General features: G+C 43.4%; 1 long non-coding RNA gene across 2 annotated transcripts in view; it reads left to right on the plus strand.

Annotated features, from left to right (window-relative positions):
- The first annotated feature begins 15,284 nt into the window (after window positions 1–15,284).
- Window positions 15,285–16,743, plus strand: part of LOC142465398 (uncharacterized) — a 45,065-nt gene continuing 43,606 nt past the window's right edge. Inside the window, exons 1-2 of one of the 2 annotated variants that reach the window (XR_012787868.1) lie at window positions 15,285–16,040; window positions 16,519–16,603. This is a non-coding gene — a long non-coding RNA (uncharacterized LOC142465398). The remainder of the gene's footprint in view (window positions 16,041–16,518; window positions 16,604–16,743) is intronic. The other variant, XR_012787869.1, reaches the window with a different exon arrangement.

The raw sequence follows: 16,743 nt of genomic DNA on the forward strand, positions 1-16,743 counted from the left end.
CATTACCCACCCCCTGTGCCCCCCCATAAATACAAGATTTATTCTTTTACATTCAGGGTCCATAACGCAGCCCCACGCTAGTCCCCGGTGGGCTGGCAGGGCACCTGGACAGACCTACAGTTTACCAGCAGCATTCCACAGGTTCTGGAGGCCTGCTGGTGGATTCTGCCAGCACCATGGCGCCCAGGTGGTCTCCTTGGGTCACCGTGAGCCACAATTGGGTCCCCACGGTAGGCCCAAGGATGTCTGGGAGCCCCGGGTCAAACCCACAGGTGTCTGCGGGGCCTCGGGTGGTTCCCATGGGGGTCTGGGGAACTCACGGGTGCTCACTACGGGTCCGCGGTGCCCCCACAGAAGTGGGACCACACATCATCATCCCCGCACCTACGGGTCGGAGGTGCCCCCACAGAAGTGGGACCACACATCGTCATGCCCGCAGACTACGGGTCGGAGGTGCCCCCACAGAAGTGGGACCACACATCGTCATCCCCGCATGTGTCACCCGTGGAACCACCAGCCTGCTACCCTTTAGGATACCCGAGGATACCCACAGGTGGTCTCCATAGGCCCCACGCAAAACCACGGAATCAAACCCTGAATGTAAAAAAAATAAACCTGGCCTATACATTCAATACATACACCCTCCCCCCCAACACCTACAGTACAATAATGTGCAAAATAACTATTATCCAGATATGGATAATAGATTAATTGCCCATTATTAAAAACATTAACTAGCATATACAAATAAATAAAGTACTACTGACCTCATCAATACGAAGTGTCCGATGCCAGCGCCTTCCTTCTCTTGCCCACACAAAACATAGCCAAAACCAAGCCAATACATTGCAATTACATTCAGATATCAATTAACCCCTTAAACACCTTATCGGATAATAACCGCAAAGGTAATTAAGGGGTTAAGCCACACAGGCACGATACCCACCCTTCACCCATGAATTTGTACTGTGGCTTCATCATGCAACTATATATATATACTGTATATATATACATACAGAGAGACAGAGAGAAAGAGAGAGATATATACAGTATATATATATACACACACGTTATATACACACCCATGATAAACCAAATATACAGTACAAATAAATGTAGAAGGGTTATCAAAACCATACTGTTCTACAACCAAACACTTCTCCATACAGACACTACATTAAAATCAATTTCCTTTAAAAATCCTAACTGATCTCACAATCTACTGTACTGTATATGATCACAAACCAATGAAAAAAGTCACATTCCAAAATGCATAAAATCTATGCACCATACTGTATACATTCTGCAAATTAATCAACGTAAACAAAACTCAATTAGCAATCATTATTTACATCCCTAAACATTTCACACTCAATCATGAACAATGAAACCATTAACAGATTCACGCCTAGAGCAGAACAATTAAGCCTTTGAAAAAATATAAGTACCGACAAAAATACAACCTTTACAGTACAACCAAGGCTATCTATCCCTGACCTTCCTCAAACACACAATACAATACCAAGGAATAATACATCTATCTAATTTTAAAATACTTTAAACTCACAAAATAATTAAAAACACATCCAATCCAGCTTTTAAAACATCATCATTTCTTACCCTGAATGTATACTGTACAGTATATCTCTCTAGACATATATATTGTACATACATACATACAGTGGCAAGAAATGATATACCACAAAAAAAAAAAAATACACATGTTAAAAAACCTTTTGAAATAATTAACAAGTTAAATAAAATACAATTCTTTACTGTAGTTCACTTACCATTACTTGCCCCCACCGACTCCCGTTGCCCAGCTTACTCACGAACCAATCCACGATCAGAAACCCATAAAATAATAAACCATTCAAAATAATAAACATTAAACTAAAAATCCAAATCAATCCACGGGTCTTCTACTTGTAAAAGTGTACATCTTCAGCCGTGTTCTTCTTTCTTCAATCTCCTTCCGGGCGGGGCAGGGCGTGGTCTTCTTTCCATCATCGGCCACGCCCTTGTCTTTTTTCTTCTACGGAGGTCCTTCCTCCGCGGCGTCTGGCTGCAAAATGAGACGACATAGGCTTTTAAAGGCCTATGACGTCACATTTTTCGTCATGGTTCCCACGGTCCTGATTGGACCGTGAAAACCATGTGTTTTGGCCGATAAAAAAAAAATGATGACGTCACTTAAAGGGAATGAAAGCACAGCCAATCAGAATGGCTTTGCTTCAATTGCCTTTAAGTTGACGTCATGAAAAGGCACATGGCCGTGCACACATGGTATGGTAGCCAATCAGAGCGTGGGAACTTTATCCCTACTCTGATTGGCTCTGGTATACCATGTGTCAGGGGCTTGGGGGAGAAAGGATGTGACGTCAATGAAAAACTGTCACGTGGTACGGTAGCCAATCAGAGCGTGGGAACTTTATCCTTATTGACGTCACATCCTTTCTCCCCCAAGCCCCTGACACATGGTATACCAGAGCCAATCAGAGTAGGGATAAAGTTCCCACGCTCTGATTGGCTACCATACCATGTGTGCACGGCCATGTGCCTTTTCATGACGTCAACTTAAAGGCAATTGAAGCAAAGCCATTCTGATTGGCTGTGCTTTCATTCCCTTTAAGTGACGTCATCATTTTTTTTTTATCGGCCAAAACACATGGTTTTCACGGTCCAATCAGGACCGTGGGAACCATGACGAAAAATGTGACGTCATAGGCCTTTAAAAGCCTATGTCGTCTCATTTTGCAGCCAGACGCCGCGGAGGAAGGACCTCCGTAGAAGAAAAAAGACAAGGGCGTGGCCGATGATGGAAAGAAGACCACGCCCTGCCCCGCCCGGAAGGAGATAGAAGAAAGAAGAACACGGCTGAAGATGTACACTTTTACAAGTAGAAGACCCGTGGATTGATTTGGATTTTTAGTTTAATGTTTATTATTTTGAATGGTTTATTATTTTATGGGTTCCTGATCGTGGATTGGTTCGTGAGTAAGCTGGGCAACGGGAGTCGGTGGGGGCAAGTAATGGTAAGTGAACTACAGTAAAGAATTGTATTTTATTTAACTTGTTAATTATTTCAAAAGGTTTTTTAACATGTGTATTTTTTTTTTTTGTGGTATATCATTTCTTGCCACTGTATGTATGTATGTACAATATATATGTCTAGAGAGATATACTGTACAGTATACATTCAGGGTAAGAAATGATGATGTTTTAAAAGCTGGATTGGATGTGTTTTTAATTATTTTGTGAGTTTAAAGTATTTTAAAATTAGATAGATGTATTATTCCTTGGTATTGTATTGTGTGTTTGAGGAAGGTCAGGGATAGATAGCCTTGGTTGTACTGTAAAGATTGTATTTTTGTCGGTACTTATATTTTTTCAAAGGCTTAATTGTTCTGCTCTAGGCGTGAATCTGTTAATGGTTTCATTGTTCATGATTGAGTGTGAAATGTTTAGGGATGTAAATAATGATTGCTAATTGAGTTTTGTTTACGTTGATTAATTTGCAGAATGTATACAGTATGGTGCATAGATTTTATGCATTTTGGAATGTGACTTTTTTCATTGGTTTGTGATCATATACAGTACAGTAGATTGTGAGATCAGTTAGGATTTTTAAAGGAAATTGATTTTAATGTAGTGTCTGTATGGAGAAGTGTTTGGTTGTAGAACAGTATGGTTTTGATAACCCTTCTACATTTATTTGTACTGTATATTTGGTTTATCATGGGTGTGTATATAACGTGTGTGTATATATATATATACTGTATATATCTCTCTCTCTCTCTTTCTCTCTGTCTCTCTGTATGTATATATATACAGTATATATATATAGTTGCATGATGAAGCCACAGTACAAATTCATGGGTGAAGGGTGGGTATCGTGCCTGTGTGGCTTAACCCCTTAATTACCTTTGCGGTTATTATCCGATAAGGTGTTTAAGGGGTTAATTGATATCTGAATGTAATTGCAATGTATTGGCTTGGTTTTGGCTATGTTTTGTGTGGGCAAGAGAAGGAAGGCGCTGGCATCGGACACTTCGTATTGATGAGGTCAGTAGTACTTTATTTATTTGTATATGCTAGTTAATGTTTTTAATAATGGGCAATTAATCTATTATCCATATCTGGATAATAGTTATTTTGCACATTATTGTACTGTAGGTGTTGGGGGGGAGGGTGTATGTATTGAATGTATAGGCCAGGTTTATTTTTTTTACATTCAGGGTTTGATTCCGTGGTTTTGCGTGGGGCCTATGGAGACCACCTGTGGGTATCCTCGGGTATCCTAAAGGGTAGCAGGCTGGTGGTTCCACGGGTGACACATGCGGGGATGACGATGTGTGGTCCCACTTCTGTGGGGGCACCTCCGACCCGTAGTCTGCGGGCATGACGATGTGTGGTCCCACTTCTGTGGGGGCACCTCCGACCCGTAGGTGCGGGGATGATGATGTGTGGTCCCACTTCTGTGGGGGCACCGCGGACCCGTAGTGAGCACCCGTGAGTTCCCCAGACCCCCATGGGAACCACCCAAGGCCCCGCAGACACCTGTGGGTTTGACCCGGGGCTCCCAGACATCCTTGGGCCTACCGTGGGGACCCAATTGTGGCTCACGGTGACCCAAGGAGACCACCTGGGCGCCATGGTGCTGGCAGGATCCACCAGCAGGCCTCCAGAACCTGTAGAATGCTGCTGGTAAACTGTAGGTCTGTCCAGGTGCCCTGCCAGCCCACCGGGGACTAGCGTGGGGCTGCGTTATGGACCCTGAATGTAAAAGAATAAATCTTGTATTTATGGGGGGGCACAGGGGGTGGGTAATGTATTTAATAAATATAATGCTGTTTATTGTGGGTCATTGTACTGTTTTTATTGTGGGTACTGGGGTGGGGGTGGGGTGTTTCCCCAACGGTATGTGGGTAGGCCTCCCTTGTGGGTACTGACTGGGTGGTTAGGCCTCACGGGTGGGGGGGGTTAGTGTGGGAGGGTATGTAGGCATCCCGAGTGGTGGGTGAGGGCGGGTTAACCCCTTCATGACTGTAGCGGTTAATAACCGCTATGGTGATTAAGGGGTTAGGGGACATTACTTTGTATGTTTTAATTTTTGTGTCTGTTTTGCAGAAGCGGAGGGGCCATGGCCAGGATGGGGGGGGGGTAACGGTATGTGGGTAGGGGGTGAGGGTGGTTAGCAATGCAGGGAGGGAGATTTACTGGTAACAGAAACATCTCTCTCCCTTCAATGTAATCTGTTTAAAGCCCCCTCCCCCCAAATGTGTGTTTCTGTAAAATCTCTCTCCCTTCAATGTACTGTAATCTGTTTAACAGAAACATTAGGGGGGGAAGGGGCTTTAGGCCTTTATATCTCTCTCCCTTCATTGTAATCTGTTTAACACAAACATAAGGGGGGAAGGGGCTTTAGGCCTTTATATCTCTCTCCCTTCATTGTAATCTGTTTAACACAAACATTAGGTGGGAAGGGGGTTTTAAACAATGCTGTGTATAATGTATAAGGTTTTTTACAATTAGATAGATGTAATCCTTGGTATTGTAAGGGTTAGTTTGGTTTTAAATTGTCTTTTCTGGTTGGTACTTACAGTATATATTGATTTTGGTTTACTTGATTGTTTAAAATACTGTAGTTGACTTGTTTGGAAGTGTTTGTATTTACTGGTAGAGTAGCTTGCAATTATATTGTTAACATTCATTTGCAGAATGTACAGTACTATATATGGTGCATAGATTTAATGCTATGCATCATTTACAGTATACAATGTACTGTAAATGCAATGTACTGTGTGGATTGTAATGTTATGTTTTATACTGTATGCTATTCATTAACTTCATTGCTCTACACATCTAGGGATTTCATTCCACCTTACCACCTTTCCTACACATGATTTGTGCTGTAGGCATTGGTTATATTACTGTATGCTAATGCAGATGTGTGATGCTTTGAGACTGTCATTTATACTTTGACAAGTCTACCTTTTGGTGTGTAGTGTGCATTATCCTTAGCGTTGTATAGGTGCCTTTGAACCCAGTAACCTATTGTGATTCACTTTGATTCTCCCTAGTGTTTTTTGAGTCACTATCCTTTTCATGTTTAGGGTTGACAGTGTGTGTCGTTCCCTAGTGCTGTTCATTAGTGTTTAAGGGTCCATGCCTCTTTTTTAAGTGTTTTTAAATCATGTACTGTTTATTCATCCCTTTTTGCACTGTGTCAAATAAATAAACAAATATATCAATTGCATACCTGAGTGCTCCCATACGGGTTACTTTTTTCTCTTTTCACTCACATACAGTATGTATGTATATATATATATATATATATATATATATATATATATATATATATATATATATATATATATATATATATATATATATATATATATACAAATATAGCTGTATGATATATATATATATATATATATATATATATACACAGTGTATATATGTATACTGTATATATATATATATATATATATACAGTGTATATATATATACAAAGTATATACTGTACAGTATATATTTATTTCTCTTCATGTCTTTATTTATTTATTTATTTAGATTTATTTATTAATTGTGGGGCTGCTGTGCGTGAATTTTTTTTATTGGGGGTGAGGGGGGTGTTTGGCCCTTGGTGTGAGTTTACGACTTGCAGCAGCAGCACAATTAATAAATAAATATAAATAAATAAATAAATGACAATAAATACATTTGAAATACATTTTTATTGATAGTGTACATGTGCAGGGGGTCTCCGGAGCTGAAGCGCACAGGTTTCAGGTCTGGGGACCCCGTGCCCCCCGAGATACAGGCCCCTTTAGGGGGTGCCGGTATCCCTCTGCTCTGCTTGGTTTACAGGCCGCGGTCACGTGATCGGGACCTTTAAACGCAGAGCACTCAGCACTCAGAAACACAGGCCAGGCAGATTTAACACACACACACAATAGGGGGAGGTTTTTTTACATAGCTTGCAGGGAAGCTTAACGCACACACACAATAGGGGGATAGGGGGAGGGTTTTTTACATAGATTAGAGAGAAGGCAGGGCGTTTTAAAAGCGAGAATAGGGGGAGGGGGTTTTACATAGATTTTATTTATTTATTTATTTAGATTTATTTATTAATTGTGGGGCTGCTGTGCGTGAATTTTTTTTATTGGGGGTGAGGGGGTTGTTTGGCCCTTGGTGTGAGTTTACGACTTGCAGCAGCAGCACAATTAATAAATAAATCTAAATAAATAAATGACAATAAATACATTTGAAATACATTTTTATTGATAGTGTACATGTGCAGAGGGTCTCCGGAGCAGAAGCGCACAGGTTTCAGGTCTGGGGACCCCGTGCCCCCCGAGATACAGGCCCCTTTAGGGGGTGCCGGTATCCCTCTGCTCTGCTTGGTTTACAGGCCGCGGTCACGTGATCGGGACCTTTAAACGCAGAGGGATACCGGCACCCCCTAAAGGGGCCTGTATCTCGGGGGGCACGGGGTCCCCAGACCTAAAACCAACGCGGTTCAGCTCCGGAGACCCCCTGCACATCTACACTATCAATAAAAATGTATTTCAAATGTATTTATTGTCATTTATTTATTTATTTTTTGGCGGCTGCTGTGTGTATTTTATTGTTGTGGGTTGCGGGAGGGTGGGTGAATGGGGTATTCGCCCCAACGATGGTTGGGGAGGGCTTGCGGGGGGGGGGGTAGCGGGAGGGCTTAACCCCTTCATGACCGTAGCGGTATTAACTGCTACGGTCGTGAAGGAGTTAAGTGCACCCGCAACCCCCCCCCCCTCCCGCAAGTCCTAAACTCACACCAAGGGCCAAATACCCCCCCTCACCCATCCCCACCCACTACACACAATAAAGCGGGCACGGTGGGTTAACCCCTTCATTGCCTTAGCGGCTATCCGCTATGGTAATGACGCAGCATTTTCCGTATTTTTAATAATATTGATCAGGAGCAGGGGGGGGGGGTTCCCTGAGCATTAATTTCTGGCTCAGGGAACCCCCTGCTCACTTTACAATATTATTAAAATAATGCTTCTTTACCATAGCGCATAGACGCTAAGGTAAAGAACGAGTGTTTATTTATACTGTATATTGTATGTGTTTTATTGATACTGTACATGTGCAGAGGGTCTCCAGAGCAGAAGCGCACAGGTTTCAGGTCTGGGGACCCCGTGCCCCCCGAGATACAGGCCCCTTTAGGGAGTGCCGGTATCCCTCTGTTCTGCTTGGTTTACAGGCCGCGGTCACGTGATCGGGGCTTTTAACGCAGAGCTGGATACCGGCACCCCCTAAAGGGGCCTGTATCTCGGGGGGCACGGGGTCCCCAGACCTAAAACCAACGCGGTTCAGCTCCGGAGACCCGCTGCACATCTACACTATCAATAAAAATGTATTTCAAATAATTTTTAATGTGCGGATGTTTGCGCAGAGAGAGAGCAGCGGATCTCTCTCTGCTGCAAACACATCTCGCCCCCGCCGCCCATACAGTAGTATCATTTATGTATGTGCATATACAGTACAGTACAGTACAGTACTGTACAGTACTGTATGTTAGGGCTTACAGTGGTTGTTGTTATACAGTATATATATATATATATATATATATATATATATACAGTATACAGTATATATACTGCATTACAATTCATTATAGGGGACGGCTTCACAGAGAATAGCTCGCAAGCGCCACCATGTGTATTTTGACGGCATTGCAGTATTGTAACCAGCCGGAATAAAATGCTTAAATTCCTGCCGGAAAATAACGCAATGCACTCTGGCTGAAAACTATCAGAAACCTGAATACACCCGAGTATACCCGAATTCGCGGGACTAGCCGTGCTCGAATAAAGTGTGTCGCCAGTGTAAATCCACTCGCCCGGGGCAAGCAAATGTATAGGTTTGTCGAACACTATATATATATAGAAGGAGATTGATGGCATCATCCGATTGGGCTTGAATAATGCCTGGATCACAGAAGAAACCAGTAAATTCCTGACTCAGGACCACCCTGTGATGCCAGTATTATACACACTACCCAAAGTACACAAATCTATAGTCGCACCACCGGGCAGACCCATCATCTCGGCCCGTGGGTCGCTGTGCCATCCCCTCTCGCAATTTGTGGACTTCTATCTACAGCCACTGGTGGCTGGAATGGGTTCATACATCAAGGACACCACGGACTTTATTGAGCAGCTCAGCCATCTTTCCGTTAACACAGCAGAATGTATTCTTGCTACGCTAGATGTGTCCAGCCTGTACACCAACATTCCCCATGCAGGGGGCCTAGAAGCAGTACGCACAAAATTGGAAGAACAGGGAGTCGAACAGGGTCCACCAGTTGACTTTCTCATGTTGCTCATTGAGGTCATCCTCCATAAGAACTTCTTTAAATTTGAGAAACACTACTACTTGCAACTTACGGGCACTGCCATGGGCTCAAATATGGCACCGTCGTATGCTAATCTATTTATGGATTTGTATGAACGGTTGCACATATTAACTGACACCACGCATGGACGGCATATCGTCAAATACCTTCGCTATATTGACGACATCTTCATTCTGTGGACGGACAGTGAAGAGGAGCTGCTGACATTTGTTTCTGATTTAAACAAAATCCCCTCCACAATCCGTTTTACCCTCAACCACAGCTACGAGGAAATCGCTTTTTTAGACACCATAGTGTACAAAATTGGAGGCACGCTGGCTACTAGAATATACCGGAAGAGTACAGACAAGAACTCCCTTCTTTGTGCAGCCAGCCACCATCCTGTACCACTCAAGAGGGGTCTCCCATACTCCCAGCTTCTCCGAGTGAAAAGAATCACCACTGATCCAGAAGAATCCCAAAGGGCCTTGGCCCAAATGGCCGCACGCTTCCGGGAGAGGGGCTATTCGGCCAAGGACATCAATTTTGCCTTGCAAAAGGTTGGACAGGTTGATAGGGGTGAACTATTGACACCTTCGACGGGCAGACCGGTGAGCAATAGGCTCAATATAGTCAGTACATTCAGTACTGCTACCAACAGCATTAAGCGCTGCATTCAGGGCAATTGGCGCATCCTGGAGAATGACGAGAGGATTGGTGCATATGCTAGAGAGCCACCTCTATTCTGCTTTCGTCGGGGACCAAACATTGGTGACATGGTCACTGGATCTGACCCAATAGACAAATATGCCACACCCACCACTTGGTTAGCCAAAAAACCTGGTTCGTACCGCTGTCATGGCTGTACCAACTGCAACTATATGCAGCTGGGCCCTAGCTACAATCACCCGCATAGTGGCGCACCGATTAAAATCAAACAACAACTGAACTGTGAGTCTAAATTCGTGGTGTACCTTATTAAGTGTCCTTGTGGATTGCTGTACATCGGGAAGACTGTAAGGATGCTGAAAGAACGCATGGCCATGCACCGTTCAAACATCAGAAAAGCCCTACTGAGTGATGCCTCTGATGTAGACCTGAAGTGCCTACCTGTGGCTAGACATTTCAAGGAAAAAAGGCATACACTGGCCACACTTCGTTGTATGCCTATTCTGCAGGTTCCAGTCCCCCCCCGTGGGGGTGACAGGGGCAGGACTTTGCTTAAACAGGAAGCAAGGCTTATCTATGAACTAAGAACTATGACACCTGGTGGCCTAAATGAGGAACTTTCACTTAGCTGCTTTTTGTAGCAGTCTCCCTGCTTTCACTTGACTTTGCATTATGCCTTTTTTATGTTTGTCACTCATACTCTGTTGCATCACTCCCTCTGCACTTTTGCACTTCCTTTGTCCTTATATACTATGGTGATGCTATGCGCTCCTTGTGCTCTATACCTCTACCGGTCCCCCTGTGGTTCACCTTAATGCTCTGTGTATTACTATTCTGTTTAGCCCATTATTACTGTCAGTGTGTGGGTAACTGTGCACCGAGGCGGTTTTTCAGACTGCGCATGTGCGTTTTGCGCTGCCGGCGTCCCTGGTGGCCAGGGAGAGTCAATGAGGCGTCTGCTCACAGCTGTGATGCGCGGCGTACTCTCCTTGCTGGCGCTCCGGCAGTCAATATGTTTTGGCCCACTGCAGATGCGCGGCGCGCGACCTTCCCCCGCAAGGGCAGTAGACCCTGGGACCAGTGTCTAAAGGGTGTCTTTCTCCTAATAGTTTAAGTGCCTACTCTCATGTCATGATGAGTCATTTGGATAATCAGGTAATAGGGGAGGGGGCACGGAGCACAGCTATGTTGCATATTCTGTCTGATTGCATGTTGGTGATTGGTTCCCTTTGTTTGCATTGCACTATGGGTGAGGGTATATATGTGTGGTCACTTGCACTTGTGGGTTGCACGGCCCTGAGGAAGGTCTCTCTGTGGGACCGAAACGTTGGCTCACGTGTATTTCATGTTGTGAATATAGATTTTTGGATTAACCCCGTGCGGTGTGCTGTCTCTTTACTGGTCTTTGGATTGGTTCGTATCATATATATATATATATATATATATATATATATATATTGTGGTGGGTTTAGGAGTTTGAGTGTGGTGGGAATGTGTGTGTTATATAAAAGAAAGCCCAAAACCTGCAGTATAGAGTCCACGCAGCAATTCCTGCTGTTGATTCTCACTTTCTCTGCTCCACCAGACAGCACAGAGCTGTTTTCCATGCAGACTACAAAGAATCTTACCAGTAAAAAATGTCTTATCGTAATCTTTTCAAGTTATGTCTAATAATATCACTGAGAGAGGCTTAGCAGCTATATTAATACAATATATCATGGTATAACGACCATTGACATGAACCACATCTATATATAATTTGTGAAGCCTTATTTCCCAACCGATATCTGTTTCAATACCAGGATCTTTCCTTAAACATCACATCATTTTATACTGTAGTACTACATTCTCCCCACATAGCTATCGAATATAACAGGAATCCTACCCCTTTCAACTATCCTACAACACATCAGCTTTTCCATTATCCCGTAACTTCAATTTACTGCTTTCAATTTCTATTAGAAACCTTTATTTACCCGAGATTTGTTGTGTTGGTAGAACATTTACCAAGATCTTTCATTAGCTCAAAATGAATGTTTTTTCAGAGATGATCTTTCTGCACTTCAAGACCTATAAAATAAAAACCTTTCTTCTGACAGTCAAGTTTTACCAGCGATTCAAAATCAGAGGCGCTCCAAATTTCTGCGCTCATAAGTTAATTAAATCTCTATATTGATTTTATTTCTTACATAGAAGGCTGTGAAATCATTTTGTTGAGCTGTAATGTATGGAAAGCCTTATTCATGGGGAGTGTTATTATTCTTGTGCCCACATATTAAATTGCTTGCATATAGTATTTAAAAGGCTGTTTCCCTTACAGCTGTTCTCAACTGCAGTCCTCAAGATCACAACTCCCCCCCTCCCCTTATCCTTAAATCCTTCATATCTGAGCTGTTGGGGGGGATGGGGGGTTGAGGACTGGAGTTCAGATACAGAATAGTATGTATTTAATTATTTTATTTATAAAATGTTATACCTGGAAGTAATACATTGAGAGTTGCCTCTCGTTTTCACGTATGTCCTGGGCATAGAGTTAAAATGAGAAATACTACATGGTTACAAATACATTTACATAAGTGAACAGGGTATACATTATATACAAGACATTGCATGCATACTTAAAGATAATATATATTATGGGCGTATGTAACAGTTACAGACCAGATTAAAATGTGAGACAGCCTTAGTTTTGAAAGAACTTAAACTGGTGGCGGCTGTGAGAGTCTCCAGTAGGTTGTTCCAATTGTTAGGTACACGGTAAGAGAAGGAGGAGCGGCCGGATACTTTGTTGACCCTTGGGACCATGAACAATCTTTTGGATTCAGATCTCAGATCTCAGATCTGCATGTGGTAGGGGTGAATGTATATCTCCTTTCATGAATGGTTCAACCTTTTTATTTCTGATTCCACTGATGTACACAAACATTTTCCAAATATTACAATAAGTACAGTGTAGTTTGGGAAAAGTCTCATGTTAAACTTGTATATTTAAGACCAAAGTCAGCTGAATGTACCATAAAAAGATATATTCACAACACGGTAATACATCATGAGACACCTTGGGTCCTACAGCATGTAATAGCACAAAATTGGCAGATGTCAAACTCAATTTCAATTGCCTTTTGCGTGTGTATTAAACTCAAACGTCTCCCTCTGTGTCAAAAATTATGTTTTTCATTTCTTTTGCCAAACAGAAAGGGACTGCACTGGGTGTGCAGGAGTTATAGGGAGATGTTAGGGGGGCAGTTAGGGGAGGAGTTATAGGGAGATGTTATGGGAGCAGTTAGAGGAGGAGTTATAGGGAGATTATATGGGAGCAGTTAGAGGAGGAGTTATAGGGAGATGTTAGGGGGGCAGTTAGGGGAGGAGTTATAGGGAGATGTTAGGGGGGCAGTTAGGGGAGGAGTTATAGGGAGATGTTAGGGGGGCAGTTAGGGGAGGAGTTATAGGGAGATATTAGGGGGGCAGTTAGGGGAGGAGTTATAGGGAGATGTTAGGGGGGCAGTTAGGGGAGGAGTTATAGGGAGATGTTAGGGGGGCAGTTAGGGGAGGAGTTATAGGGAGATGTTATCGGGCAGTTAGGGGAGGAGTTATAGGGAGATGTTATGGGAGCAGTTAGAGGAGGAGTTATAGGGAGATGTTAGGGGGGCAGTTAGGGGGAGGAGTTATAGGGAGATGTTATGGGGGCAGTTAGGGGAGGAGTTATAGGGAGATGTTAGGGGGGCAGTTAGGGGAGGAGTTATAGGGAGATGTTAGGGGGGCAGTTAGGGGAGGAGTTATAGGGAGATGTTATGGGAGCAGTTAGAGGAGGAGTTATAGGGAGATGTTATGGGAGCAGTTAGGGGGAGGAGTTATAGGGAGATGTTATGGGATCAGTTAGAGGAGGAGTTATAGGGAGATGTTATGGGAGCAGTTAGAGGAGGAGTTATAGGGAGATGTTATGGGAGCAGTTAGGGGGAGGAGTTATAGGGAGATGTTATGGGAGCAGTTAGAGGAGGAGTTATAGGGAGATGTTATGGGAGCAGTTAGGGGGAGGAGTTATAGGGAGATGTTATGGGAGCAGTTAGAGGAGGAGTTATAGGGAGATGTTATGGGAGCAGTTAGGGGGAGGAGTTATAGGGAGATGTTAGGGGGCAGTTAGGGGAGGAGTTATAGGGAGATGTTAGGGGGGCAGTTAGGGGAGGAGTTATAGGGAGATGTTATGGGATCAGTTAGAGGAGGAGTTATAGGGAGATGTTATGGGAGCAGTTAGGGGGAGGAGTTATAGGGAGATGTTATGGGAGCAGTTAGGGGGAGGAGTTATAGGGAGATGTTATGGGAGCAGTTAGGGGGAGGAGTTATAGGGAGATGTTAGGGGGCAGTTAGGGGAGGAGTTATAGGGAGATGTTAGGGGGGCAGTTAGGGGGAGGAGTTATAGGGAGATGTTATGGGAGCAGTTAGAGGAGGAGTTATAGGGAGATGTTATGGGAGCAGTTAGGGGGAGGAGTTATAGGGAGATGTTATGGGAGCAGTTAGAGGAGGAGTTATAGGGAGATGTTATGGGAGCAGTTAGGGGGAGGAGTTATAGGGAGATGTTAGGGGGCAGTTAGGGGAGGAGTTATAGGGAGATGTTAGGGGGGCAGTTAGGGGAGGAGTTATAGGGAGATGTTATGGGATCAGTTAGAGGAGGAGTTATAGGGAGATGTTATGGGAGCAGTTAGGGGGAGGAGTTATAGGGAGATGTTATGGGAGCAGTTAGGGGGAGGAGTTATAGGGAGATGTTATGGGAGCAGTTAGAGGAGGAGTTATAGGGAGATGTTATGGGAGCAGTTAGGGGGAGGAGTTATAGGGAGATGTTATGGGAGCAGTTAGAGGAGGAGTTATAGGGAGATGTTATGGGAGCAGTTAGGGGGAGGAGTTATAGGGAGATGTTAGGGGGCAGTTAGGGGAGGAGTTATAGGGAGATGTTAGGGGGGCAGTTAGGGGAGGAGTTATAGGGAGATGTTATGGGATCAGTTAGAGGAGGAGTTATAGGGAGATGTTAGGGGGGCCATTAGGGGAGGAGTTATAGGGAGATGTTATGGGAGCAGTTAGGGGAGGAGTTATAGGGAGATGTTATGGGAGCAGTTAGAGGAGGAGTTATAGGGAGATGTTATGGGGGCAGTTAGGGGAGGAGTTATAGGGAGATGTTATGGGAGCAGTTAGAGGAGGAGTTATAGGGAGATGTTATGGGAGCAGTTAGGGGGAGGAGTTATAGGGAGATATTATGGGAGCAGTTAGGGGAGGCATTATAGGGAGCGGTTACAGGAGCAGTTAGAGAAGGGTTTATAGGGAGCAGTTACAGGAGCAGTTAGAGAAGGAGTTATAGTGAGCGGATATACAGTAGGAGCAGTTAGAGGAGTTATATGGAGGGGTTATAGGAGCAGTTAAGGGAGGTGGTATAGTGAGTGGTTATAGGAGCAGTTAAGGTAGGTGGTATAGTGAGCGGTTATAGGATCAGTTAGAGAAGGGGTTATTGGTACAGTAGTAGTTATAAAAACAGTTAGGACGGAGTGTAACAGTATATGAGATTTATCAAAGTTTGAAACTGTAAATGGTGCATATTCAATTTACCAGGTTTGAGGGGGTGTTAACCTCTGCAAAAAAAAAAAAGATTTACCAGGGAATGTACTGGTTAAGGTTTCTTTACCAGACTTCAGATCTGTGAACCGCAGGAAGTACAGTACATTATATACCGGTGAAACTTTATATACAGTAGCAGAGTGTCTTCAAACTGTTAGCTGGAGTTTATCTGCCGAAATGAACGAGGTACTAAAACTTCGACTGCAGAGATAACTAATAATGAAGCTATTAAGGCTAATGGAAACATTAGCACAGGAACCAAATACACATATTAACAGAATTCCCTTAGCTACAGGCCTCATGAAGCTCAGTCTGTATGGAAAATCTGCTATCGCAAAATTAAACATGAGATTTTGGCAATAAAGCAGAGTTAGAAAGGGTAAGAAGATATATCGTACAGTCATTTTTTTTTTAAAGCAAAGAAAAATGTCAGTTAGAGCAAAGTCCTTTAAGGAGTCAGTCCCTCCTAGGACCAAAGTATACAAATGGCAGTGATATGTTTAAGGGGTCAGTCTCTCCTAGGACCAAAGTATACAAATGGCAGTGACATGTTTAAGGGGTCAGTCTCTCCTAGGACCAAAGTATACAAATGGCAGTGTCATGTTTAAGGGGACCACATCTCCTCCCCTAATCCAATACCCACTCCCTATAACTGCTTCCTAACTGTTCCTATAACTTCTCCTCTAACTGCTCCTATAACCACTTAGGGAAAGGTGGAGCACAGTATCCAGAGGAAGTAGAATGTTGAATTAGAGCTCTGGTTATATATCAAGGGTGTAGCAGCCTTATAATAAGAACAGCAAAGCTTCAGAATTTTTTTTTTTTTTTTAATTCCTTTTTTTTAAATTTCTCTGTAGTTTAAAATGTCCTGGTTACAGTTTCCAATTGGCCCACGTGACTGTGACATTGAAACTGAAGGGAGATACCGGCCACCCAATGGAGGTAAATATCTTGAGAAACAGGGGGTTCCCGGAGCTGAAATGAATGGGATTCAGCTGTGAAGACCCCCCTGCTTCAAACCTTTTTTTTTTTTTTTTTTTTTAAATGGGGACATTTTAAGTTGCCATTACAGATCGTCCTTT

The sequence above is a fragment of the Ascaphus truei genome, chromosome 14 (genome assembly GCF_040206685.1).
Source record: "Ascaphus truei isolate aAscTru1 chromosome 14, aAscTru1.hap1, whole genome shotgun sequence".
NCBI lineage: Eukaryota > Metazoa > Chordata > Amphibia > Anura > Ascaphidae > Ascaphus > Ascaphus truei.